This window comes from Eretmochelys imbricata, chromosome 6 (genome assembly GCF_965152235.1).
Source record: "Eretmochelys imbricata isolate rEreImb1 chromosome 6, rEreImb1.hap1, whole genome shotgun sequence".
Classification (NCBI taxonomy): Eukaryota; Metazoa; Chordata; order Testudines; family Cheloniidae; genus Eretmochelys; species Eretmochelys imbricata.
Window position 1 is genome coordinate 98,159,037 of NC_135577.1, and position 25,839 is coordinate 98,184,875.

Genomic DNA, 25,839 nt, shown 5'->3' on the forward strand with positions numbered 1-25,839 from the left:
GTCATAGCAGTCTCGGATGATGACCCAGCATGTTGTTCATTTTAAGAACACTTGCACTACAGATTTGACAAAACGCAAAGAAAGTATCAATGTGAGATTTATAAAAATAGCTTCATCACTCGAACCAAGATTTAAGAAGCTGAAATGACTTCCAAAATCTGAGAGGGATGGGGTGTGGAGCATGCTTTCAGAAGTCTTAAGAAGGCTTTGGATTCTTTGACCATGGGATGTTGTTCCAGGAAGAAGGATTGCTAGGAAGAGATGGGATCCACCTAACAAGGAGAAGGAAGAGCATCTTCGCAGGCAGGCTTGCTAACCTAGTGAGGAGGGCTTTAAACTAGGTTTGTCAAGGGATGGAGACCTAAGCCCTGAGGTAAGTGGGATACCGGGAGGAAACACAAGGAGGAAGGTGCAACAGGGGAGGCCTCCTGATTCATACTGAGAAAGTAGGGCAATAGGCTAGTTATCTTAGGTGCTTGTACACAAACGCAAGAAGCCTGGGAAACAAGCAGGAAGAATTGGAAGTCCTTGCACAGTCAAGGAATTATGATTTGATTGTAATAGCAGAGACTTGGTGGGGTAACTCACATGACTGGAGTACTGTCATGGATGGATATAAACTGTTCAGGAAGAACAGGCAGGGGAGAAAAGGTGGAGGAGTTGCATTGTATGTAAGAGAGCAGTATGGTTGCTCAGAGCTCCAGTATGAAACTTGAGAAAAGCCTGTTGAGAGTCTTTGGGTGAAGTGTAGAGATGAGAGCAACAAGGGTGATGTCCTGGTGGGCGTCTGCTATAGACCACCAGACCAGGAGGATGTGGTAGACAAGGCTTTCTTCACACAACTAACAGAAATTTTCAGATCACAGGCCCTTGTTATCGTGGGGGACTTCAATCACCCTGACATCTACTGGAAGAACAATACAGCCGTGTACAGACAATCCAGGAAGTTTCTGGAGAGAGTTGGGGACAAGTTCCTGGTGCAAGTGCTGGAGGAACCACCTGGGGGCTGTGCTCCTCTTGAGCTGCTGCTCACAAACAGGGAAGAATTGATAGGGGAAGTAGAAGTGGGTGGTAACCTGGGCAGCAGTGACCATGAGATGGTCGAGTTCAGGATCCTGACAAAAGGAAGAAAGGAGAGCAGCAGATTACAGACCCTGGACTTCAGAAAAGCAGACTTTGACTCCCTCAGGGAACTGATAGGCAGGATCCCCAGGGAGGCTAACAGAAGAGGGAAAACAATCCAGGAAAGCTGGGTTTATTTTAAAAAAGCCTTACTGGGGGTGCAGGAATAAACAATCCTGATGTGCAGAAAGAATAGCAAATATGGCAGGCGATCAGCTTGGCTTAACAGAGAAATCTTTGGTGAACTTAAACACAAAAAAGGAAGCTTACAAAAAGTGGAAACTTGGACAGAACACTGGGGAGGAGTATAAAAATAATGCTCGAGCATGCAGGGGTGTAATCAGGAAGGCCAAAGCAAAACTGGAGTTGCAGCTAGCAGGGATGTGAAGCGTAACAAGAAGGGTTTCTAAAGGTATGTTAGCAACAAGAAGAAGGTAGGCAAAGTGTGAGACCCTTACTGAATGGGGGAGGCAACCTAGTGACAGATGATGTGGAAAAAGCTGAAATACTCAATGCTTTTTTTGCCTCTCTCTTCACAGACAAGGTCCACTCCCAGACTGCTGCACTGGGCAGCACAGTATGGGAAGGAGGTGAGCAGCCCTCAGTGGTGAAGGAACAGGTTAAGAACTATTTAGAAAAGTTGGACATTCACAAATTCATGGGGTCAGCTGCAATGCATTTGAGGGTGCTGAGGTTGTTGGCTAATGTGATTGCAGAGCCATTGACCATTATCTTTGAAAACTTGTGGCAATTGGGGGAGGTCCCAGACAACTGGAAAAAGACCAATATAGTGCCCCTATTTGAAAAGGGAAGAAGGAGAATCCTGGGAACTACAGACCAGTCAGTCTTATCTCAGTCCCCGGAAAAATCATGGAGCAGGTCCCCAAGGAATCCATTTTGAAGCATTTGGAGGAGAGGACAGTGATCAGGAACAGTCAACATGGACTCACCCAGGGCAAGCCATGCCTGACCAACCTGATCGCCTTCTGTGATGAGATAACTGGCTCTGTGGATACGGGAAAAGCAGTGGACGTGATATACCTTGACTTTAGCAAAGCTTTTGATATGTTTCAGAGTAACAGCCGTGTTAGTCTGTATTCGCAAAAAGAAAAGGAGTACTTGTGGCACCTTAGAGACTAACCAATTTATTTGAGCATGAGCTTTCGTGAGCTACAGCTCACTTCATCGGATGCATACCGAGGAAACTATCTGCTGCAGTTTCCACGGTATGCATCCGATGAAGTGAGCTGTAGCTCACGAAAGCTCATGCTCAAATAAATTGGTTAGTCTCTAAGGTTCCACAAGTACTCCTTTTCTTTTTGCTTTTGATATGGTCACTCTCAGTATTCTTGCCAGCAAGTTAAAGAAGTATGGATTGGATGAATGGACTATAAGGTGGATAGAAAGCTGGCTAGATCATCGGGTTCAGTGGGTAGTGGTCAATGGCTCAATGTCTTGTTGGCAGCCCGTATCAAGCGGAGTGCCCCAGGGGTCGGTCCTGGAGCTGTTTTTTTCAACATCTTCATTAATGATCTGGATGATGGGATGGATTGCATCCTCAGCAAGTTTGCGGATGACACTAAGCTGCTGGGAGAAGTAGGTATGCTGGAGGGCAGGGATAGGGTCCAGAGTGACCTAAACAAGTTGGAGGATTGGGCCAAAAGAAATCTGATGAGGTTCAACAAGGACAAGTGCAGAGTCCTGCACTTAGGATGGAAGAATCCCGTGCACTGCTACAGACTGGGGACCGACTAGCTAAGCAGCAGTTCTTCAGAAAAGGACCTGGGGATTACAATGGACAAGAAGCTGGATATGAGTCAACACTGTGGCCTTGTTGCCAAGAAGGCTAACGGCGTATTGGGCTGCATTAGTAAGAGAATTGCCATCAAATTGAGGGAAGTGATTATTCCCCTCTGTTCGGCACTGGTGAGGCCACATCTGGAGTACTGCGTCCAGTTTTGGGCCCTCCACTATAGAAAGGATGTGGACAAATTGGAGAGAGTCCATTGGAGGGCAACAAAAATGAGCAGGGCGCAGAGGCACATGACTTATAAGGAGAGGCTGAGGGAAATGGGCTTATTTAGTCTGCAGAAGAGAAGAGTGATTTGATAGCAGCCTTCAACTACCTGAAGGGAGGTTCCAAAGAGGATGGAGCTAGGCTGTTCTCAGTGGTGGCAGATGACAGAAAAAAGGAGCAATGGTCTCAAGTTGCAGTGGGGGAAGTCTAGGATGGATATTAGGAAAAACTATTTCAGTAGGAGTGTGGTGAAGTACTAGAATGGATTACCTAGGGAGGTGTTGGAATCTCCATCCTTAGAGCTTTTTAAGGCCCAGCTTGACAAAGCCATTGCTGGGATGATTTAGTTGGTGTTGGTCCTGCATTGAGCAGGGGGTTGGATTAGATGACCTCCTGAGGTCTCTTACAACCCTAATCTTCTATGATTCTATGAAAAGTGCAACACTCGAATGCAGACCTACAGAACCCAAACAGAAAATCAACCTGGTGCTGGTGACATCTGACTCAGATGATGAAAATGAACATGCATCAGCCCGCACTACTTTGGATCGTTATTGAGCAGAACCCATCATCAGCATGGACGCATGTCCTCTGGAATGGTGGTTGAAGCACGAAGGGACATATGAATCTTTAGCATATCTGGCACGTAAATATCTTGCGACGCCGTCTACAACAGTGCCATACAAATGCCTGTTTTCACTTTCAGGTGACATTGTAAAGAAGTGGGCAGCATTATCTCCTGCAAATGTAAACAAACTTGTTTGTCAGAGTGATTGGCTGAACAAGAAGTAGGACTGAGTGGTCTTGTAGGCCCTAAAGTTTTACATTGCTTTATTTTTGAATGCAGTTATTTTTTGTACATTACTCTACATTTGAAAGTTCAATGTTCATGACAAAGAGATTGCACTAGAGTACTTGTATTAAGTGAATTGAAAAATACTTTTTTTTATTTTTGCAGTGCAAATATTTATAATAAAAATAAATATAAAGTGAGCACTATACACTTAGTGTTCTGTATTATAACTGAAATCAATATATTTGAAAATGCAGAAAACAATGAAAAATATGTATGTAAATGGAATTCTATTATTGTTTAACAGCGCAATTAATCGTACAATTAATCACTATTAATTTTTTTAATTGCTTAACAGCCCTATAATACTTCCTAACTGTAAGGGTAGTTAAGCACTGGAACAAATTATGTAGGGAGGCAGTTGAATCTCCTTCACTCGAGGTTTTTAAGAATAGATTAGACAAACACCTGTCAGTAGTGGTCTAGATAATACTTAGTCCTGGGGATTGGACTAGGTGACGTATCAAGGTCCCTTCCAGTCCTACATTTCTATGATTTCTATTATTAGCAATTTATTATCCATTATGTCAAAGGCTGCCAACAAAGTGAACACTAGGAATCCTGAAGTTTGTTCTCTGTCTATAAAGAGATAATCCTGCAGTCCTACCAGAGCTGTCTATGTTTCATGGCCTGGTATGAATCCTGCCTGTGAAGGTGGTTTTGCTGAGGAAAGGGAGATTTGAAAAGGATATTAATTCTCAAGATTTTCAGGACCCAATGTGGCACCCAGACAATAATGAAAGGTTAATATGAAAGCGGAGTGAGCTCCGATGTTAGACATAAATCCTCAGTGCACTATGCATGGAGTTATACACACAATTATCCTTATTGATAGCTGTAATCAGGGTTCTTATTTCTGGGCTTTCAGAGTTTACCTGAGAGACTCACAATTTTTCTGCTTCCCAGAATGCACAATTTTTGTTTTCACATAGATAAAAATCAACCTTCCTCCCATTCCTATCCATAGCAACAGCAATACTAGCTAGGTCAACCTTTTGAAAAAGGTCTCCAGGTTTCTCGTGATTAAAAGTATGAGTGTTGTAGTTTAACCCCTCACACGCTCAATATACTGAAAACGCGAGTTTAGCAGACCGTTGCAATAAAATCCAGAACAAAGTGCAACGTATCTAGTTTCTTTTCAAGCTTGAACTACAAACTGTCTTTGTCAAAGGTTTGCTGCATTGACAAGACTTTTAAGCCAACTGGGAACATGCAGAATTTTCAGCTGACATCACTCATGGTTTCACTTGAAGGGTTTTTTGACAAGATTGGTTTCAATTGAGTTTTGCTTAGACATTTTGGGTTTGTTCAACACTAAATGACTCAAAACGAAACTCAGGGAATGGAAGCCATGTGGAATACCATGTGGAAACACTGGACTACACTACAGAGGCTCTGGGTTCTACTCCTGACTCAGCCAGTGGCCTCAGACTTTGCCTCTTTCTCCCCTCCCATCCTTTGTCTATCTTATCTATTCACATTATAAACTAAGTGAGGCAGGGACTCTCTCTCACTATCTGTTTGTACAGTGACTAGCACAGAGAGCCCTAATCTTGTCTGGGTCTACAAGGTACTATAATAAAATAATAATAATAATAATACAATGGAGAAGACATTCACACAACCCCCTGAAGAGTGAGGATTATACAGCAAAATATACTGCACCCTCACAGACCACTAAAGCTAGAGGTCTATGTGATTTTGTCAGTGAACTTATATAATTCTACTTTTGGGACTGTAAATCATTTCTATAAATGCTTCGGCACAGATTTCACACCTGCTTAGTTTTTAACGATACCTTCCCTCTGAAGATTTAACTTCTGTTTCTTGTTTGAGCTCTTAGAGTCAAATTAATTCCTGGTGTAAGGTCAGTGAAATAAACAGCATTACACCTAAGATGAATGTGGCCCACCCTATTTATTTAGCATATGGCTCTTCCCACCTAATATTTTCTTGCTATTTTTCTTCACAGTTCAATATTTCCTGTTTATTTTTTAACAAAATGTACTTTCTGTGATATGAAGGATGCTATACAAATGAATGGCATTACTGTTATTCCACTTTAGTGTAACTACAAATCATATTCACTTTCTTTCACAGTAAAGACCCAAGTATGCCCTCAGGCCATTTGCAAGTGGTGTAACTGAAGGTGGAACTGGACTATAAAGTCAAAAGGTAAAAAATTCAGAAGCACCTAAAGTGATATGGGAGCCTCAGCCCCTTTTTCAGAAGTGATTTAGGCACTTAAACCCAGATTATTAAAGGTATGATTTCAATGGGAGTAGTGTGCCAAATCTGACGTTTTGGAGTCTAAATCTCATTGAATGGCTACTAAGTGCCCAAGTCACTTTTGAAAATGAGATCTAGGCACCTACATCATTTTAGGCGCCTTTGAAAATTGCACGCCAAACCTCTTTTTTAAAACATTTTATTAAACTATTTGTTCACAATAATATCCTAGGGCAGTGAGTACTGCAGTTTAATTATTATAGATTTTGTGAAGAAGAATTTTTTTTTAATTTCAGTGAATGGCCCTTGTTCTTTTACTATGTGATTAATCTATCTATCCAGGCACTTATATAGTTTTCATCCCTGTAGTATCTTGGTGCCTCAGATAGGGGAAGCAAGAATGCCTAACTAGTCATCCCTGTAGATATTCATCATTTTGGACCCCTTCCCTCTCTCCACCACCACTTACTGTTCTCCTTTCATGTCTACAACAACACCATTTTAATTTTTGCGAAACAAACTTGATTCTTAGTGGGCTCTTGAATATTTTCCATTGAAGCAAAGCTCTTCTTATGCCTGTGCACGAGTGGAATTTCAAATACCTTGTGGTTCATTGCCCTAGGGATTAGTATGAATTCCACTTGGTCTTTCTGGCTGATCATGCTGAAACTTCATGTGAGGAAATTTTCTCTCCATTTCCCACACTTCGGCAGAATTTGAAATGAAAGTCTGATTTCTTCCTGGCCTACCATGTGCACGCTGTTCTTAATAAATTCTGTTGTTATTTCTAGGCCAATTGTTGTAATTATGTTTTCATTGGCTTTCTTCATTATATTTCATCTCCAGATGGTCCACAATTTGGCTAGTTGGCTTGCCTGCTAATGCAAAAAAAAAAAAAGAAAAAAAAAAGATTATTACACTGTTTCCCCCTCCCCCCAAAATCAAATCTCCATAGTCTTCTTATTTTTCAATGGATAGACTTTAAGAATCTAGCTCTTAGGACACTTGATATCTCAGTCATTTCATTATGGCAAAGAACCCTCTGAGAGATCTTATTTTTAATTTCAGACTTAACAATTTGTTGCCAGTGCTATGATACATTAACTTGGAATGCGACATCAAAGCTTTTCCTTTTTTAATGATTTGCTTTTTGACTTTGCCCTCCCCTGGCAAATTTAGCTTTTTCCACAGTTTAAAGTCATGCTCATGAACTCTCCACCACATGCCAACTCTAAGCATGACATGAAGGCTGCTTTGTAGTACAGGGATAGCAAAATATTGTGTAAGAATAAGAAGACTGACTGTTAGGCCCAGTGAAATAAGTAGATTTTCATATGTTGGTATCCCAAAAATTATCACTGCCATCCACTTGAAAGCAGATATTCCATCAATCAACAAATGTGTCATTTCAAGGTTTTGTACATTTTTCTTGTCATTGGCAAGAATAGAAGGGTCAAACCCACAGGATTTGCTTCAGCAGCTACTTCAGTATTTCAACTGAAAAAAAATTAATGTGAAATTTCACGTATTAATAGCTTAATTTCTAGTTTAAAAATGACTCTATGGTGAATTCTATTAATGTAGTGGTTAAAGTCCAGGATCTTTATTAAACTCCAGTTTGATTACTTATTGTGCATTCTGATTCCTGGATTTTTCCTTTCAGTTTTAGCTGGATACTACTAAATTGTATTCAGTGAAAATTCTTACAACACATGAGTGATATTTATCTTGACTTCTTACTCTAAATTGTTGAATTGTTGAACTGCCTACTGTTAAGATATCTGACAGACTAAATTCCAGAAATGGCTGCATTTCAATGGTGGGTGAGGTAATATTCTCATTGCATGCGGTTGAGTGAACTTATTACCACTTGTCAAAAAAGCCCAAATGCAAGGCAAAAACTTTCCTGTGGTATAATGGTCTTATGCCAATGATACTCAAAAGTAAGCAAGATAAAGCAAATTATATAAATATATATTGTGACATTGAACCCCATAATTCTTCATAGAAATATGCTTATGAGTGTAAATATGACATAACTGGAATATGTTTTATACTAGATATGACATGTAACATATCTTTACAAAGGTTATGATCTCCTGGATAAATTCATCCTATTTGTATGCATGTATCATTTTTGTATTTGAAGTTATGAATATTGGCTACATATTTGTTTGATTCTAAGTAGCCTCTGTGAAGCATTTGGTCAGCTTCCTGAGAAAGGACTATTCCCAGTAAGTGCCCAGTCAAGAAACACTTAACTGACAATGGACTTTGGAAGACGCAAATCCACATCTGAGCTTTCCTGGGAACATTCACACTAACATGTAAACAATGATGGTGGCCTGCAAAAGCTGAATCATTCATAGACATCTGACTTGCCCAGGTGGCTAGAGACCCCATCTTGTGACTGTGATGTTGCACAAGAGAGAGGGTATAAAAGGCCCTGAAAGCCCCTCCATTTGGTCTTCAGCTGGCTCAGAAGATAGCCTCTCCCAAAGAGATGCCTGAAAGAAACTGAACAAAGGACAGTAACTACAGGGGTGTGAGTGATTGCTTGACCCAGACTAGGAGGAAGTCTAGTCTGTAAAAGAAGCTTATTGGGACATCTCTTAAGGTGAGATTTACCTGCATTTAGTTTCTCACTGTATTTGGCTTAGACTTGTGTGTTTTATTTTATTTTGCTTGGTAACTTACTTTGTTCTGTCTGTCGTTACTTGGAACCACTTAAATCCTACTTTATATTTAATAAAATCACTTTTTACTTATTAATTAACCCAGAGCAAGTAATTAATTCCTGGGGGAGAAAACAACTGTGCATATCTCTCTATCAGTGTTATAGAGGATGAACAATTTATGAGTTTACCCTGTATAAGCTTTATACAGAGTAAAACATTTATTTGCGGTTTGAATCCAATTGGGAACTGGCTATCTGGGTGTTGGAAATAGGAGCACTTCTTAAGCTGTTTTCAGTTAAGCCTTCAGCTTTTGGGGATGTGGTTTGGACCTGGGCCTGTGTTTGTAGCAGGCTAGTGTGTCTGGCTCAACAAGGCAAAGTACATAAGTCCCAAGCTGCCAGGGAAAACGAGCTCAAAGATAGTCCCAGCACAGCAGGTGGCAGTCCCAAGGGGGTTTCCGTGACCCAACAAGTCACATATATACTGTGTAATTGCACAATATAATGGTTTCAGGGGATTTCTGAGCATGCAGAAGCTACCAGTGAACTGTGTGTCTGCGTGTGTGAGCATGTGTGTGTATTTACAACCTCCTGATTCTTCTCAAAGGGTTCAAAAAGCTTACAGAATATTTTCTATACATTCACTTAGTAATAAAATGTCAGGTTTCAGAGTAACAGCCGTGTTAGTCTGTATTCGCAAAAAGAAAAGGAGTACTTGTGGCATGATGAAGTGAGCTGTAGCTCACGAAAGCTCATGCTAAAATAAATTGGTTAGTCTCTAAGGTGCCACAAGTACTCCTTTTCTTTTTAGTAATAAAATGTCACACATCCTTCACAATTGGGTATCCTCAGCTAGCAGCACCTTTCAATGGGATTTTTTAACCACATCTACTGAATGTAGGTAAGACATTTTCCTCCTGATGGGATGGGATGCTACATATTCATTCACACATCCTATTTTTTAGTGGACTTCTGTAGAAATGTATCCTTTGCACACATTTTTGTTAGAAAAAGGAGTACAGATCCAATTATAGTTTGTAAAGCATTTTAGGAGGAAGAGCACAATAATAATTAAATGTAGTTATGGGTCAAATTTTACAGAAAAAATCAGGCGTGCTTTCATATGCAAAACTGCATGCAGAACTGTGCACCTAATATATGTACAATTATCATGACTGTGTGCAGAATCATGGCAATTGCATAAATACATTTACAAATCCAAACCGTCATTTGAATGTATGACCACCTGTGGCTTCATAAATATGAACATTATGACTATTTCTGGAGATCAAATCAAAGACCACCAGTTACCACCATTTCAGCTAAAGTCATCACTCCATTAGCTAAGACTAAAAAACAGGTTCTTAAACTTAGTCACTAATGTGGACCAATCACATACACGCAGCCAGTATATTATGTATTCACTTTTATCATGACTGCATGTGTAACTGTGGTAATTGCATATGCAAAGTAGTTGCACAGCTGTTATTATTTGTAAATTATGTAATAATGTAAATGTTCATAGTATTTTACAAACCAAAGGTGCAGACTCCACCATGAAGATTTTGCACTCACGTATAATTTTGCATTCACAATTGCCTTTTTTCTGACAGTTGTCCCTTTTATGCAGTGGTGAGTCAAAGTCTAGTTTCCCAGGGTGCCTTGTCACTGCACATACAGTATGGGTTTAATCCAAAGCCCACTAACATCAATGGAAAGATGAACATTGATTTCACTGGGCTTTGGCTTAGTCCCTATGTCTGTGTATGTATCTCATAGGTTATCTGTAGACACTGATAGGTAGTTGATATTTCCCTGGCAATGTTTCTCCAGTGTCTATTTTTACAATAAAGTGGTAATTGCTACACATCAAATAGAAGTCACTCATCTACAGTCTGACCTGTCGGAACACTAAATATTACTTTTTCACCAAAAGTACAGTATCATTAAAATTCTGTTGATCTGAAGAGTGAAGAGAAGATAGTTATAATTTCCTAATTTCCTTCTTTACAGCTAACGGGAAAATGCAGCAGATTCAGATTACAGCTTGAAGATGAAGAAACAGGCTTTCTGAAAAATAGCTGTATTTAACCACTCCAATTGGCTAATGAATCACAGCATCAGATGGACTTGGGAAAACTATGTAGAAAAGCTAGCTTTTGCTACCTGCATCTGCAGTGAGCAATGACAATGTTACCTTCAAATACTACATTATGGAATGGCTGAACAGAAAAAAAAAATTCATTCAAGGTGCTATATTAAAACATGACCTTCTGTATTAGGGCAAGCAATGGAACCATTAACATGACAGATTAATGTTCAAGCTGACATATCTTTCCCACTTATTTTGCTCTTCTTCTATTTATGCATAAAGAGCAGACACAAAGCTATTGCTTCACAGTTCTTTGGCTGGGAAATGTGTATTGAACTTATTAGTAAAGTGAATTGACAAGTTCCTGGAGGGAAAATATTACTATTTAAAAGAGAGAGGAATCCAGTGACTAACAAATAACACTTTTTTGTCTCTCCTCTTCCCATCTGCGAACGCCATAAGTATTTTCTAACTTCTAAATTGAATTACTTGATAAATATCTTCAGAAAAATCTCACCATTATAATCCATCAAAACTTCAAGTGGAGTTTTGAATAAGTAAGAAGAGCTCTAAAATTTCCCCATTAGACTGGGAAATCTCCCTTTATTATTTATTGCCATTATTAATTGTTTGTAGTAGACATGGTGCCTGGAGGCCTCAACTAAGGCTAGGTATCCATTGTGCTAAGGAACTATACATACACATAGTTAAGACAGACCTTGCCCCTAAAGAGTTTACACTTTAAACAGACAAGATAGAGAGTGAGTGAAGGGAAGTATTGTTATCCCCATTTTACAAGTGAAAAGCTGAAGCAAATAGAAATTAAATAATTTGCATAGGAGGAAGTGTACAGCAGAGCCAAGGATAAAGCTGGTTAGAAAAAGTTGAAATTTTATTGAAAAACTCAAAAATCATTTGAAAGTTGCCTGAAATAAAAATAAAACAAACAAAAAAAACTGTCTGAAAATTACCAATTTTTTTAGATTTCTGATGAAAAACAGCAAAACATTTTTTAAGTAAGCAAGCACTTTTGGTGAAGTTTTTAATTTACTCAAAAATGAAATTTTCCAACAAAAAAAAAGTTTCAATGGAAAAATTTCAACCAATTCAACTCAGAATTCAAATCCAGCTCACCTAATTGCCACTTCAGTGCTTTAACCACAAAACTATCTTACTTTCCGGTGGAAATATTGGAAGCCCATTACTTGGGATTGCAGGATTTGTGTGAATATAGGGCAAGAAGTTGCCCTTTTCTTATAAAATCCAAAATATGGAAAAATCGTCTCTCCCCTCAGGAATAATATTAAATATAATTATTATTATAGACTCCATGATGCACATGGGAATGCAGGAATTTTCCAAAGTGAAACAGAACATTGGCTGATCAAGTCCAGTGTCCATCTTGAACAGTAATCTATCCATACTGAAGGTGAACAGCCTTCTTACTGTAATGCACCTTGGATCTTTGCTGATTTACATTAGCTGAGAATATGTGTAAAAGTCAGTAACATGTGACCTTAATGGAGTACCACAGTGAATGGTAAATTTGAAAGTTAACCTACCTTGGGAGTAAACCCTATCTAGATGGTTCGGCCTCCCTTGGGCATTTCCAATGTCCCTTCACCATTATCATCTAAAATATTTTGATGCTTTCCATCATTTCACACCCCACATAACTAAGTGAGTATTAAAATAAAGACACCTAATATTAGCATACCATAATGTGAAAATTATGATAGGAATGAACTCTATTTGCTTTACTGGGAACATGGTCATACGTTCCACTACCATTTTAAAATAAATGCAGATAGCTGTAATGATCAGATGCTAAAAGATCCTGAGGGAAGGTTTCCAGACCATAAGGCAGACAAGAAGGACACTTTGTCAAAGTAGGTCAATTTTTATGCCTTTACAGTTTTGACAGTGTCCCCTTTAAAATGATTTGACTTATCATCTGCCTGTCAATTGGCTGTGAGGTGACGCGAAAGCCTGCAAAGGGATTGCTCAATCAATGAGTGTCTGTCAGTGCTCTTTAACTGTGTGCGCAGATGTGTACTGGAGGGAACTATGTTAAAAGCAGCATTTATTAACTTGAAGAGTGATATGTTATGTTAATGGCTCCATCACTTGCCATGTGACAGAGGATTATACTTTAATAAATCAAGGCAAATGTGGTCTATTCTTTAAAAAAAGAAGTAGCAAGGTATTTGGTGCCCATTCTTTACTACTTACTAAAAGGACAGTCAGTACAGGTCGGCCATAACTGGATGGTTTTTTGGGGCAGGATTGCCAATGGTATGGCCAACTAAACTAGAATGTTATTTGTACAAGTTTAGGTTAGATACATTTAGCCTACTGGGTTTTAAAAGCAATATGCTTTATAAACAAAACTGTATGATGAGTAAAAACCTTTTAACAGTTTACCGCTATGGGGATTCTTGTTATTCTTCATATGGTGAAGGGAAAGACTGGAAAAAAAAAGAATGTGTGTGTGAGAGAGTTTTTGAGTTTTCTGACAGAGGCAAGCAGTGCAAACTGCAGCTAACGGCTCACCTCCCTTAGAGGGCTGCAAACATTTTTACCATAGATATGGTTGGTCAAATTTATGTAGCCAGAGAGTGCTGAGCCTTGGAAATAATGTTCAAAAGAACAAAGCTCAACAGAAATACTGATTCAGGCTTTTCACAGTAAACAGATATGGAAAGCCTTACTGTACCTCTAATTCCAAAAGTTATGGGGCTGTAGCATATGGATGGATATTAGCAGCATGGCCAGTTTAAGCACTGCAGCTGATAATCATGTATTTGAGAACATGTCTGCTAAATCTGGCTTGTAGCCTGATAGGACCATATTTATGAGAACATGGATTATTGTGCATGAATGAGCATATTTCTACATAGTTATGGGTATTCATGACAGAGGGGCTTGTACACCAGCCACAGCCATTTTAAAATTTGGGATTTAGGTGCACAGCCAAACAGAGTATTCTTTTCTTGCAGATGGAGAAAGGAAAAATCAAAAATGTCCCCAAGTTTCCAAGGCCTGCTGTGTGTCTCTCTAAAGTGTTCCCCACTTGCCAAATCTTCTTGCAAGCTTCCAAACCCATTTTGCAGACTCAAGAGTATTAGATAAGCATGCAAAGATTTGGGTTGCTTATCTGAGCCAAATCTGAATGTATACACTTCTGGAGCCCCATGACCTTTCACACCGAACATCTTCAAAACTTACCCAAATTCCATTAACCATTCACTAACGTTCATCAAATTTTATCTGGATCTATAATCATTGTGATGTTGAAATCAAAAACAAACCTGAGCTAAAACCTCTGCACTTTTTGGGTATTTAAAAGCTGAATCTAGATCTGTAACTGAACTTGTTAGCTAGATTTTCTTTGTAATGAACCAAACCAAAATCCCAGGTGTGAAAATCCGCAGACTCTGGAATGTTTGAAATCCTGATCTGGCTCTTCATTTTGTAGCTTGGGTCTCTTTTTGAACTGCAGCTAATTTAGGGCTGAATTATAGCTTTGGCGGGGTAGAGCTTAGCTGTGCTGCCCTATGAGTAGACCAGGCACCACACTGTGATTCAGAGAGTCACAACTTGGTTCCTAGTTCTCCTCCTGCTTCTGCCTAGCCCTATACGTGGTACAGATTGCTTCTCTTGGAGCTCCAGTACAATTATGCTGGACAGCATATTGGGAAGGAAGGGCAAATCAAGGCTCCTCCCACTCTTGCCCCTACCTACTCTCATTCTGACCACAAGAGAGACTGGGGTATAATAGCCCCATGAAGGATACTCATTCCATCATGCTCAGTCCTGCTGGGTACATGGCCCATGCAGGACAGTAAGGGGGGATCCTGCCCCTCGTTTCCCTGTGTAGGAGTGTAGGGCAAATGGCAATCTTGCATTTAGATATTTGCCATATAACATTCCAATGATAAGTGTAAGGTGGGATGTATTTGCATTTGGAAGAAATGAGTGGGCTGGTGCTTTTTGTGTCTCTCACTCTCTGTTTCAGAGCTTAGATAGGTCTATTAACATTTAATTATTAAGCAAAATAAATTACCTTCTGCTGTATCATTTTTAAATTACTATTTTGGAAATATCTGTTGAGAAGGAATCATGGCTACAAAGCAGCCAAGCTTTGAATTTTATTGCAGTGTCATCTACAGCATTTTCTACTCACACACATAATAAATATACATTCTTTCTTGCTGCTAATCTGGCATATAACCCTTCCCCAGTACTCAAGTGGCGGGACTCTAGTGGTTTAGCTTACTCTGATCTGCTTCTCCGATACTGGTGATTACATCTCTAGCCAAAATAATAATAAACAAAAAGATAGGGTTACTTTTTACCATACACCTTATTAAATTATTGCACTTCTACTTTCCCCAGGAAATTCAATTAATTATTTAGCAAACAACCGCTTCCCATTGGTTACATGTCCATCATTTTCTAATGTAAAAAAAAATCAAGTCATGCCATAATACTGTACAAAGACAAGGGAAAATTTGGACTTCATTTGTGGGCCAATGGAATAAAGAAGAATAACAGTAATTCTAAAGGGGACTCTGCCTGTTTCTGCAACATATGACTGAAAGTAATTATTATCTCTGTCACCTGAAAAACAAAGAAACAATACAGTGGCTTCTGGGTTTGGATTACATCTTAGAAGGCCAAATTTGCCATCTTTCCTACTGCATGTTAGAGTGCCATCTTTCAAACTTATCATCCTGTCTTTAAAAGTGCCAGACACTTATACTGTACTTAGGTTTGGGAGAATTAGATTTTTATTGATAAATGTCTGTAAATGTCGACTTCACCCTACACACGCAAACCAACAAAAAAAGTGTTTCCATTCATGATAATTGAAATTTAATGCTAGACTTATTAAGAAAAATGCTGCTTAAGAATTTAGTAGAGTTCCACCTTAATTCTTATAAAACGTATTGTAATGAACGCTGCATAAAGCATGTATTTACCACTCTGCTAAAACAGCTGATTCTGGGGTTAGCGGAGCTTGAGGTGCAGATGCAGATAATTATGAGCATTAACAAAGCTTTAACTTTTTGAATCTCTGTGTCTACTGTCATTAAATTATTATTTAATACATTATTTTTTTATCTGATCTTTCCCCTCCACCCATAATTTTATGCAACTCTGAAAAAATTAAATTGATTAGAAAAATTGAAAAGGCTTAAAAATTATCAATATTATCCACTGAAACTATAAAAAATAAAAATTGAATTCTGCTAATTTGGTTCAATAAAAAATATTGAACCACCTTTGGTTCAATAAAAAACTTTACACACCTTGTCTCTCTCTCTAATAAGCCTACTTATAGTCAGTTCAACCTGAATTGCACTGTATGGGGTTTTAAAAGCAAGCAAGGGTGGAAGCAGGGAAAGCTCTAAATCATTTGATAATTTGAGTGATTACATTATTATGTTACATTATTTTGTGGCCTAAGTGTCTTTTGCAAAGTTTACTCCATAGCCACAAGGAGTCCACAGAGAGATAGTTTCAGCCATTGATCAGCTTTGCAGGGCTCTTTGAGGCAGAACTGCTCCGTTGTACTCCATAAACCTGTTTTCTCCAAAGTGATAACATTCTGCCTAGCTAAGGTCAAGTGGATATGTTCTTCACTTTCACTTCCTGATCTAAATAGTGCTCAGCATAGCTTTGCTGAGCACTGTTCAATAACTTCAACATTCTAGCCAAGAGGTGTCTGCCTATGAGTAGAACATGAACTAAGTTATATAGGTCCTGAGGCAATATTGTCCATCTCCCCCAAATTGTGTGAATATTAAATTAATTTGTTGCTCTAAAAATGTACTAAATCCAATTTTATTTACCTAAACATTCAGCCAGTGAATGTTCAGTTGAATGATCTTTTTTTTTCCAGAGCAAACTTTAAAATCACTATCCACCAAATTCATACCATGAACCTGATTATAAGATTTATACTCAAAATGAAAATAGCATGTGACTTATGTAACTAATCACAACTAAGCAATCCATACTGAATTTCAGATTTCAACTGTTAAACAACAGACATAAACTTTACAAAAATGTTATCAAATAACTGAATAATGCATACATTTGAAAATCACAATATGTTTGTGATGATTCTGTAAAAAAGAAAATAGGCAAAATTAACCAAATATATTATTTAGATCTAGTAGATGTACTCAGAGGGAAAGAGGCACTTATATATTTACTAGAATATGATGACATGGCAGATTATGTATAAATTTAAGATATATTTATTAGTTAATGAATGTATGTATAACACTTTGAAAACCAGTGCTGTCTATTATTGGATTATATTATTATCCTTTCTTTGTATCTAATTGTTATCATAGGCAAAAATTATTTGGAATTTATCACTGAACCAATGTGTGACTTATCATAGAATCATAGAATATCAGGGTTGGAAGGGACCTCAGGAGGTCATCTAGTCCAACCCCCTGCTCAAAGCAGGACCAATCCCCAATTAAATCATCCCAGCCAGGGTTTTGTCAAGCCTGACCTTAAAAACTTCTAAGGAAGGAGATTCTACCACCTCCCTAGGTAACACATTCCAGTGTTTCACCACCCTCCTAGTGAAAAAGTTTTTCCTAATATCCAACCTAAACCTCCCCCACTGCAACTTGAGACCATTACTCCTTGTCCTGTCCTCTTCTACCACTGAGAATAGTCTAGAACCATCCTCTCTGGAACCACCTCTCAGGTAGTTGAAAGCAGCTATCAAATCCCCCCTCATTCTTCTCTTCTGCAGACTAAACAATCTCAGTTCCCTCAGCCTCTCCTCATAAGTCATGTGTTCCAGATCCCTAATCATTTTTGTTGCCCTTCGCTGGACTCTCTCCAATTTATCCACATCCTTCTTGTAGTGTGGGGCCCAAAACTGGACACAGTACTCCAGATGAGACCTCCAATGTTGAATAGAGGGGAACGATCACATCCCTCGATCTGCTCGCTATGCCCCTACTTATACATCCCAAAATGCTATTGGCCTTCTTGGCAACAAGGGCACACTGCTGGCTCAAATCCAGCTTCTCGTTCACTGTCTCCCCTAGGTCCTTTTCCGCAGAACTGCTGCCTAGCCATTCGGTCCCTAGTCTGTAGCTGTGCATTGGATTCTTCCGTCCTAAGTGCAGGACCCTGCACTTATCCTTATTGAACCTCATCAGATTTCTTTTGGCCCAATCCTCCAATTTGTCTAGGTCCCTCTGTATCCTATCCCTGCCCTCCAGCGTATCTACCACTCCTCCCAGTTTGCTATCATCCGCAAATTTGCTGAGAGTGCAATCCACACCATCCTCCAGATCATTTATGAAGATATTGAACAAAACCGGCCCCAGGACCGACCCCTGGGGCACTTCACTTGACACCGGCTGCCAACTAGACATGAAGCCATTGATCACTACCCGTTGAGCTCGACAATCTAGCCAACTTTCTACCCACCTTATAGTGCATTCATCCAGCCCATACTTCTTTAACTTGCTGACAAGAATACTGTGGGAGACCGTGTCAAAATCTTTGCTAAAGTCAAGAAACAATACATCCACTGCTTTCCCTTCATCCACAGAACCAGTAATCTCATCATAGAAGGCGATTAGATTAGTCAGGCATGACCTTCTCTTGGTGAATCCATGCTGACTGTTCCTGATCACTTTCCTCTCATGTAAGTGCTTCAGGATTGATTCTTTGAGGACCTGCTCCATGATTTTTCCGGAGACTGAGGTGAGGCTGACTGGCCTGTCGTTCCCAGGATCCTCCCTCTTCCCTTTTTTAAAGATTGGCACTACATTAGCCTTTTTCCAGTCATCTGGGACTTCCCCCGTTCGCCACGAGTTTTCAGAGATAATGGCCAATGGCTCTGCAATCACAGCCACCAATTCCTTTAGCACTCTCGGATGCAACTCATCCGGCCCCATGGACTTGTGCACATTCAGCTTTTCTAAATAGTCCCTAACCACCTCTTTCTCCACAGAGGGCTGGCCATCTATTCCCCATGTTGTGATGCCCAGCGCAGCAGTCTGGGAGCTGTCCTTGTTAGTGAAGACAGAGGCAAAAAAAGCATTGAGTACATTAGCTTTTTCCATATCCTCTGTCACTAGGTTGCCTCCCTCATTCAGTGAGGGGCCCACACTTTCCTTGACTTTCTTCTTCTTGCCAACATACCTGAAGAAACCCTTCTTGTTACTCTTGACATCTCTCGCTAGCTGCAGCTCCAGGTGCGATTTGGCCCTCCTGAGTTCATTCCTACATGCCCGAGCAATATTTTTATACTCTTCCCTGGTCATATGTCCAACCTTCCACTTCTTGAAAGCTTCTTTTTTATGTTTAAGATCCGCTAGGATTTCACCGTTAAGCCAAGCTGGTCGCCTGCCATATTTACTATTCTTTCGACTCATCTGGATGGTTTGTCCCTGTAACCTCAACAGGGATTCCTTGAAATACAGCCAGCTCTCCTGGACTCCTTTCCCCTTCATGTTAGTCCCCCAGGGGATCCTATCCATCCGTTCCCTGAGGGAGTCGAATTCTGCTTTCCTGAAGTCCAGGGTCTGTATCCTGCTGCTTACCTTTCTTCCCTGTGTCAGGATCCTGAACTCAACCAACTCATGGTCACTGCCTCCCAGATTCCCATCCACTTTTGCTTCCCCTACTAATTCTTCCCGGTTTGTGAGCAGCAGGTCAAGAAAAGCTCCCCCCCAGTTGGCTCCGCTAGCACTTGCACCAGGAAATTGTCCCCTACGCTTTCCAAAAACTTCCTGGATTGTCTATGCACTGCTGTATTGCTCTCCCAGCAGATATCAGGAAAATTAAAGTCATCCATGAGAACCAGGGCGTGCAATCTAGTAGCTTCTGCGAGTTGCCGGAAGAAAGCCTCATCCACCTCATCCCCCTGGTCCGGTGGTCTATAGCAGGCTCCCACCACTACATCACTCTTGTTGCTCACTTTTCTAAACTTAATCCAGAGACACTCAGGTTTTTCTGCTGTTTTGTACCGGAGCTCTGAGCAGTCATACTGCTCCCTTACATACAGTGCTACTCCCCGACCTTTTCTGCCCTGCCTGTCCTTCCTGAACAGTTTATAACCATCCATGACAGTTCTCCAGTCATGTGAGTTATCCCACCAAGTCTCTGTTATTCCAATCACGTCATAATTCCTTGACATCACCAGGACCTCCAGTTCTCCCTGCTTGTTTCCAAGGCTTTGTGCATTCGTATATAAGCACTTGAGATAACCTGCTGATCGCCCCTCATTCTCAGTATGAGGCAGGAGCCCTCCCCTCACAGATGTTCCTGCCTGTGCTTCCTCCCGGTATCCCGCTTTCCCACTTACCTCAGGGCTTTGGTCTCCTTCCCCCGGTGAACCTAGTTTAAAGCCCTCTTCATTATGTTAGCCAGCCTGCTCGCAAAGATGCTCTTCCCTCTCATCGTAAGATGGAGCCCGTCTCTGCCCAGCACTCCTTCATGGAACACCATCCCATGGTCAAAGAATCCAAAGCCTTCTCTCCGACACCACCTGCGTAGCCATTCGTTGACTTCCACTATTCGACGGTCCCTCCCCAGGCCTTTTCCTTCCACGGGGAGGATGGACGAGAACACCACTTGCGCCTCAAACTCCTTTATCCTTCTTCCCAGAGCCACGTAGTCCACAGTGATCCGCTCAAGGTCATTCTTGGCAGTATCATTGGTGCCCACATGGAGAAGCAGGAAGGGGTAGCGATCCGAGGGCTTGATGAGTCTCGGCAGTCTCTCCGTCACATCACGAATCTTAGCCCCTGGCAAGCAGCAGATTTCTTGGTTTTCCCGGTCAGGGCGGCAGATAGATGACTCAGTCCCCCGGAGGAGAGAGTCCCTGACCACCACCACCCGCCTCCTTCTCTTGGGAGTGGTGGTCGTGGAACCCCCAATCTCAGGACAGTGCATCTCATGCCTTCCAACCAGCGGAGTCTCCTTCTGCTTTCTCCCCCCCGACATATCATCTGGTCCACTCTTCGCAATGGTACCTGTGGAGAGAACATGAAAGCGGTTAGTTACCTGTGTCCGCATTGCTGGAACCCGGACATTCCCCCTTCTTCTTCTGGAGGTCACATGTTGCCAAGCTTTAAAAACGGGAAGAAGGAGGATCCTGGGAACTACAGGCCAGTAAACCTCACTTCAGTCCCCGGAAAAATCATGGAGCAGGTCCTCAAAGAATCAATCCTGAAGCACTTACATGAGAGGAAAGTGATCAGGAACAGTCAGCATGGATTCACCAAGGGAAGGTCATGCCTGACTAATCGAATCGCTTTCTATGATGAGATTACTGGTTCTGTGGATGAAGGGAAAGCAGTGGATGTATTGTTTCTTGACTTTAGCAAAGATTTTGACATGGTCTCCCACAGTATTCTTGTCAGCAAGTTAAGGAAGTATGGGCTGGATGAATGCACCATAAGGTGGGTAGAAAGTTGGCTAGATTGTCGGGCTCAACGGGTAGTGATCAATGGCTCCATGTCTAGTTGGCAGCCGGTGTCAAGTGGAGTGCCCCAGGGGTCGGTCCTGGGGCCGGTTTTGTTCAATATCTTCATAAATAATCTGGAGGATGGTGTGGATTGCATTCTCAGCAAATTTGCGGATGATACTAAACTGGGAGGAGTGGTAGATATGCTGGAGGGCAGAGATAGGATACAAAGGGACCTAGACAAATTGGAAGATTGGGCCAAAAGAAATCTGATGAGGTTCAATAAGGATAAGTGCAGGGTCCTGCACTTAGGACGGAAGAACCCAATGCACAACTACAGACTAGGGACCGAATGGCTAAGCAGCAGTTCTACGGAAAAGGACCTAGGGGTGACAGTGGACGAGAAGCTGGAAATGAGTCAGCAGTGTGCCCTTGTTGCCAAGAAGGCCAATGGCATTTTGGGATGTATAAGTAGGGGCATAGCGAGCAGATCGAGGGACGTGATCATCCCCCTCTATTGGACATTGGTGAGGCCTCATCTGGAGTACTGTGTCCAGTTTTGGGCCCCACACTACAAGAAGGATGTGGATAAATTGGAGAGAGTCTAGCGAAGGGCAACAAAAATGATTAGGGATCTGGAACACATGACTTATGAGGAGAGGCTGAGGGAACTGAGATTGTTTAGTCTGCAGAAGAGAAGAATGAGGGGGGATTTGATAGCTGCTTTCAACTACCTGAGAGGTAGTTCCAGAGAGGATGGTTCTAGACTATTCTCAGTGGTGGAAGAGGACAGGACAAGGAGTAATGGTCTCAAGTTGCAGTGGGGGAGGTTCAGGTTGGATATTAGGAAAAACTTTTTCACTAGGAGGGTGGTGAAACACTGGAATGCGTTGCCTAGGGAGGTGGTGGAATCTCCTTCCTTAGAAGTTTTTAAGGTCAGGCTTGACAAAGCCCTGGCTGGGATGATTTAATTGGGGATGGGTCCTGCTTTTGAGCAGGGGGTTGGACTAGATGACCTCCTGAGGTCCCTTCCAACCCTGATATTCTATGATTCTATGATTCTTCACTGGCCTCTTGTCTCTGCTGTGCAACCTGCTCTAAATCTTTAGAGCTTTGTGCCCGTAGAAGCATATCCTGACTTGTCTTCCTCCATCTTTGTTAAAACTATAGTCATAGATAAAATGGGTGAAATCTGGATGTACTGAAGTCACTTCCAATGTATTTCTTATTATGCTATATACATCAGACAAATGTTTCAAGAGTGTAGCAGACGCAGACAGTGATTGAAATGCCAAGATAATACACCTTGCAAAGTCACACAGACCACCAAAAACCTGAACTTTCCCCCCCACCTCAAAAAGCTCGGGATTTATAGTTGCTGGACCTGGGTCTCACAGCCCTGTTAACACATCAATACTGCACTATGCAGACCTTCTGATTTGGGTCTGCAGCCCATGTCCACACTGCAAAATGACAGGACTTGGACTCTGACCTACTCCCCTCGCAAGTTCTTGGAGCAGGGTTCAGGCTGCTTGCTGACCTGAGTTAGACTGATTTGTGCACGGATGGAAGTGGAGTTTAGGCTCAAACCTGAGAGAGATCACAGGCTTAGTGTGCAGAGGTCAATTACTGCACTGACATGTGGGAATTTAGTCTTACATGGGCTACTGATGCTATAACTTCTCTTAGGGTGACCAGATGAGGGACAGTCTTGATATTCAGGGCTTTTTCTCATATAGGTGCCTATTACCCCCCCCACGCCCACCCGGATTTTTCACACTTTCTATCTGGTCACCCTAACTCCTCTTCCCCACCTCACACAGCACACTGAGGACAGTGTATTAAAGTTTTAAATTGTTACATTTATTGGCAATTTAAAATCTATGCACTGGGAGGGCAACAGGATCCCTAAGTCCAGTGTTATGTAACTTAGTTTGTCATCACTTCTCGTACAATATACCCATGCTATTATTATATATTTGCATTATGGTAGTGTCTAGAGGCCCCAACTATGATTGGGGCATCTTGTGCTAGGCACTATGCAGACATATAATCCCTGTACCCGCCCGCCCCAGAAGCTTATGATCAGAATAGAAAAGACAGATACAAGAAGTAGCGTTATCCCCATTTAACAAATGGGGGTCTGAGTCACAGAGAGGTTAAGGGCCAGATTTTAAATATACTAGGCACATAAGCCTAGTAGAATTTTCAAAAGTGCTGAGGTGCCTAACTCCAGGTCTTGGAAATCCCTGTTGGCACGTATACACATCTTCAGGCATCTAAATACCTTTAAACTTCTGTCTCTATATGACTTGCCTAAAGAGGAAGTGTGTGGCAGATCCAGAAATTGAACCCACTTCACCTGGGTTCCAGTCCAGTGCCTTAACTGTAAACCCATTCTTTATCTGAACGATTAAACAACCTGAAACTATATTTACTAGCTTTTGAACATCTCAGTTCCTCCCTGACCTGACCTGCCACCAGCACCCTGGCTTGAGAGCTGAGTTTTCATATCCTCAGTTGAGTGTGGCATCCCACTCAGAGAGCCAACATAAGGGTCCTTATCACCTTTCTCATAGCCCTGAGAGTAAGGAGTTTATGGGGGTGGGGCTGAAGGGTAAAGTGGGATGGGGCTGAAGAAACTGCACTTCAGCTAGTCTCAGCTGTGGAATGGCCAATAGGGGCTGTTCGGCCGGATGGGACTAGCATGTTAAAAGCACAAAGATGGTTTAAAGCTACCTTTGCCTCCAGCCCCATATCTTGCACCAAAGAGCAGCCCAGCCAGAATGAAGAATCTGCCCTATATTCCTCTTGTGATGTCACATGAGACCATTAGCTACTGCAGAAATCACTAATCTCTTGAATGGAAAATAAGCAGCAGGATCTAGTATACCGCCTGTAACAAAGACAGTATTTCTGTAATAGTAGTATCCCAGAGAGAGAGTGAGTTGGTCAGTAAGTGAAATTTTCATTTTGTCGGAAATTCCATGATTTTGAATTTTATTTGTGGTCTAGATTTGGAAAAGAGAAATTTTGAAATTTCCTGTTAAATTAATTTTTTTTGAGGGGGTGACATGTTTCAGATCAGTTGAAATGCTTCATTTTGATAAAAGCAAAACATTTCATTTTGATTTTGACTTAAAATATTTTATTTTGTATTATAATTATTGTTTTCTAAACAAAATGTCAAAATTGACACGGTCCAATGGAACATTCTGATTGTAACAAATCAGCATTTTGCCAGCTGAATTTTTTTTACCATCTCCTCCCCTCTCTCACTCTCTTTCTTATATATATAATTAGCAGAATTGGCTTGAAGTGTTTCAGAGTTTTCCATGAGGCCACAATGACTCTTTAGTGTCTGCATAAAATCCTCAGCCACAAAGCAGAATGAAAGGAAAAGTCTAAATTAACTGGAAATGGAGGCTTTAGGTAAATGAGTTTTCCATCCCTTGGAGTCTAAGGGCAGTATCCTCCAGAGTCCTCTGATCAGCCAGCTGCACAATGAAGCTTGGCAGATCTTATTAAAAAACAGGGTGAAAGGAATTAAGTTTTTCCTGGCACCAAATTAACTCTAATTTTTAGTGTTTAAACTTACCAGGACTAGGGGTATTTCCTGGATCTCTCTACAACACTGAGGAGTATGCTTAAAAGAGAGAGGTCACTTCTGTCTCTATTTCTCCCTGCCCCACCCCCATCACTGTATTTGATAATTAATACTGTTCAATGGAGACTGTTGTATTTGAACTAGCTTCTGTGGTCAGAAAAGAAGCAGTGAATATAAGCGAACTAGTGAATATAAGATAAACCCATTTAATGGGTGAAAACACAGTATAAACATATAAAATGGGTTTCTCTTATTTCCACTCTCTACCAGGAGAATCAGAGACACTATCCCTCAGTCAATCTACAGTTGAACCTGCCCTTTACTCCCTGGGAGGGGCAACCAAGCCTTTCAGACCTTCATTTCGCACAGCCTGGGATCTCATTTCTACTTGAAATAAAAGATCCATCCAGACTGTCCAACTGACTTTGCTGTTCCCTTCAGGAAAACTCCTTGAATGTGCATCCTGTGAAATTCCTTGATAACGGGCATGCAGCCAACATAGTATCCTCTGGAGATGCCCTCGGTACTTCAAACTCTTTATCTCATAGAGTCATACAGCTGTAGTTTCCTGTAAGGGAAGATCTGTAAAGAATTGCTCTATCACAAGCGCTTGGATGTGTGTGTCGGGTCGTGTTTGTTGGATGTGTGTATTGGGAGGGGAGGGGCAAATATTTCATTGATATTATGCAGGTTTTGTCCTCTGTGTCTCTGAGCGTTTCCATGCAGAAAGGGGAGTGTCTGGAGATTTCTGCTAGTGTGAATAATATAGATATATTTTCC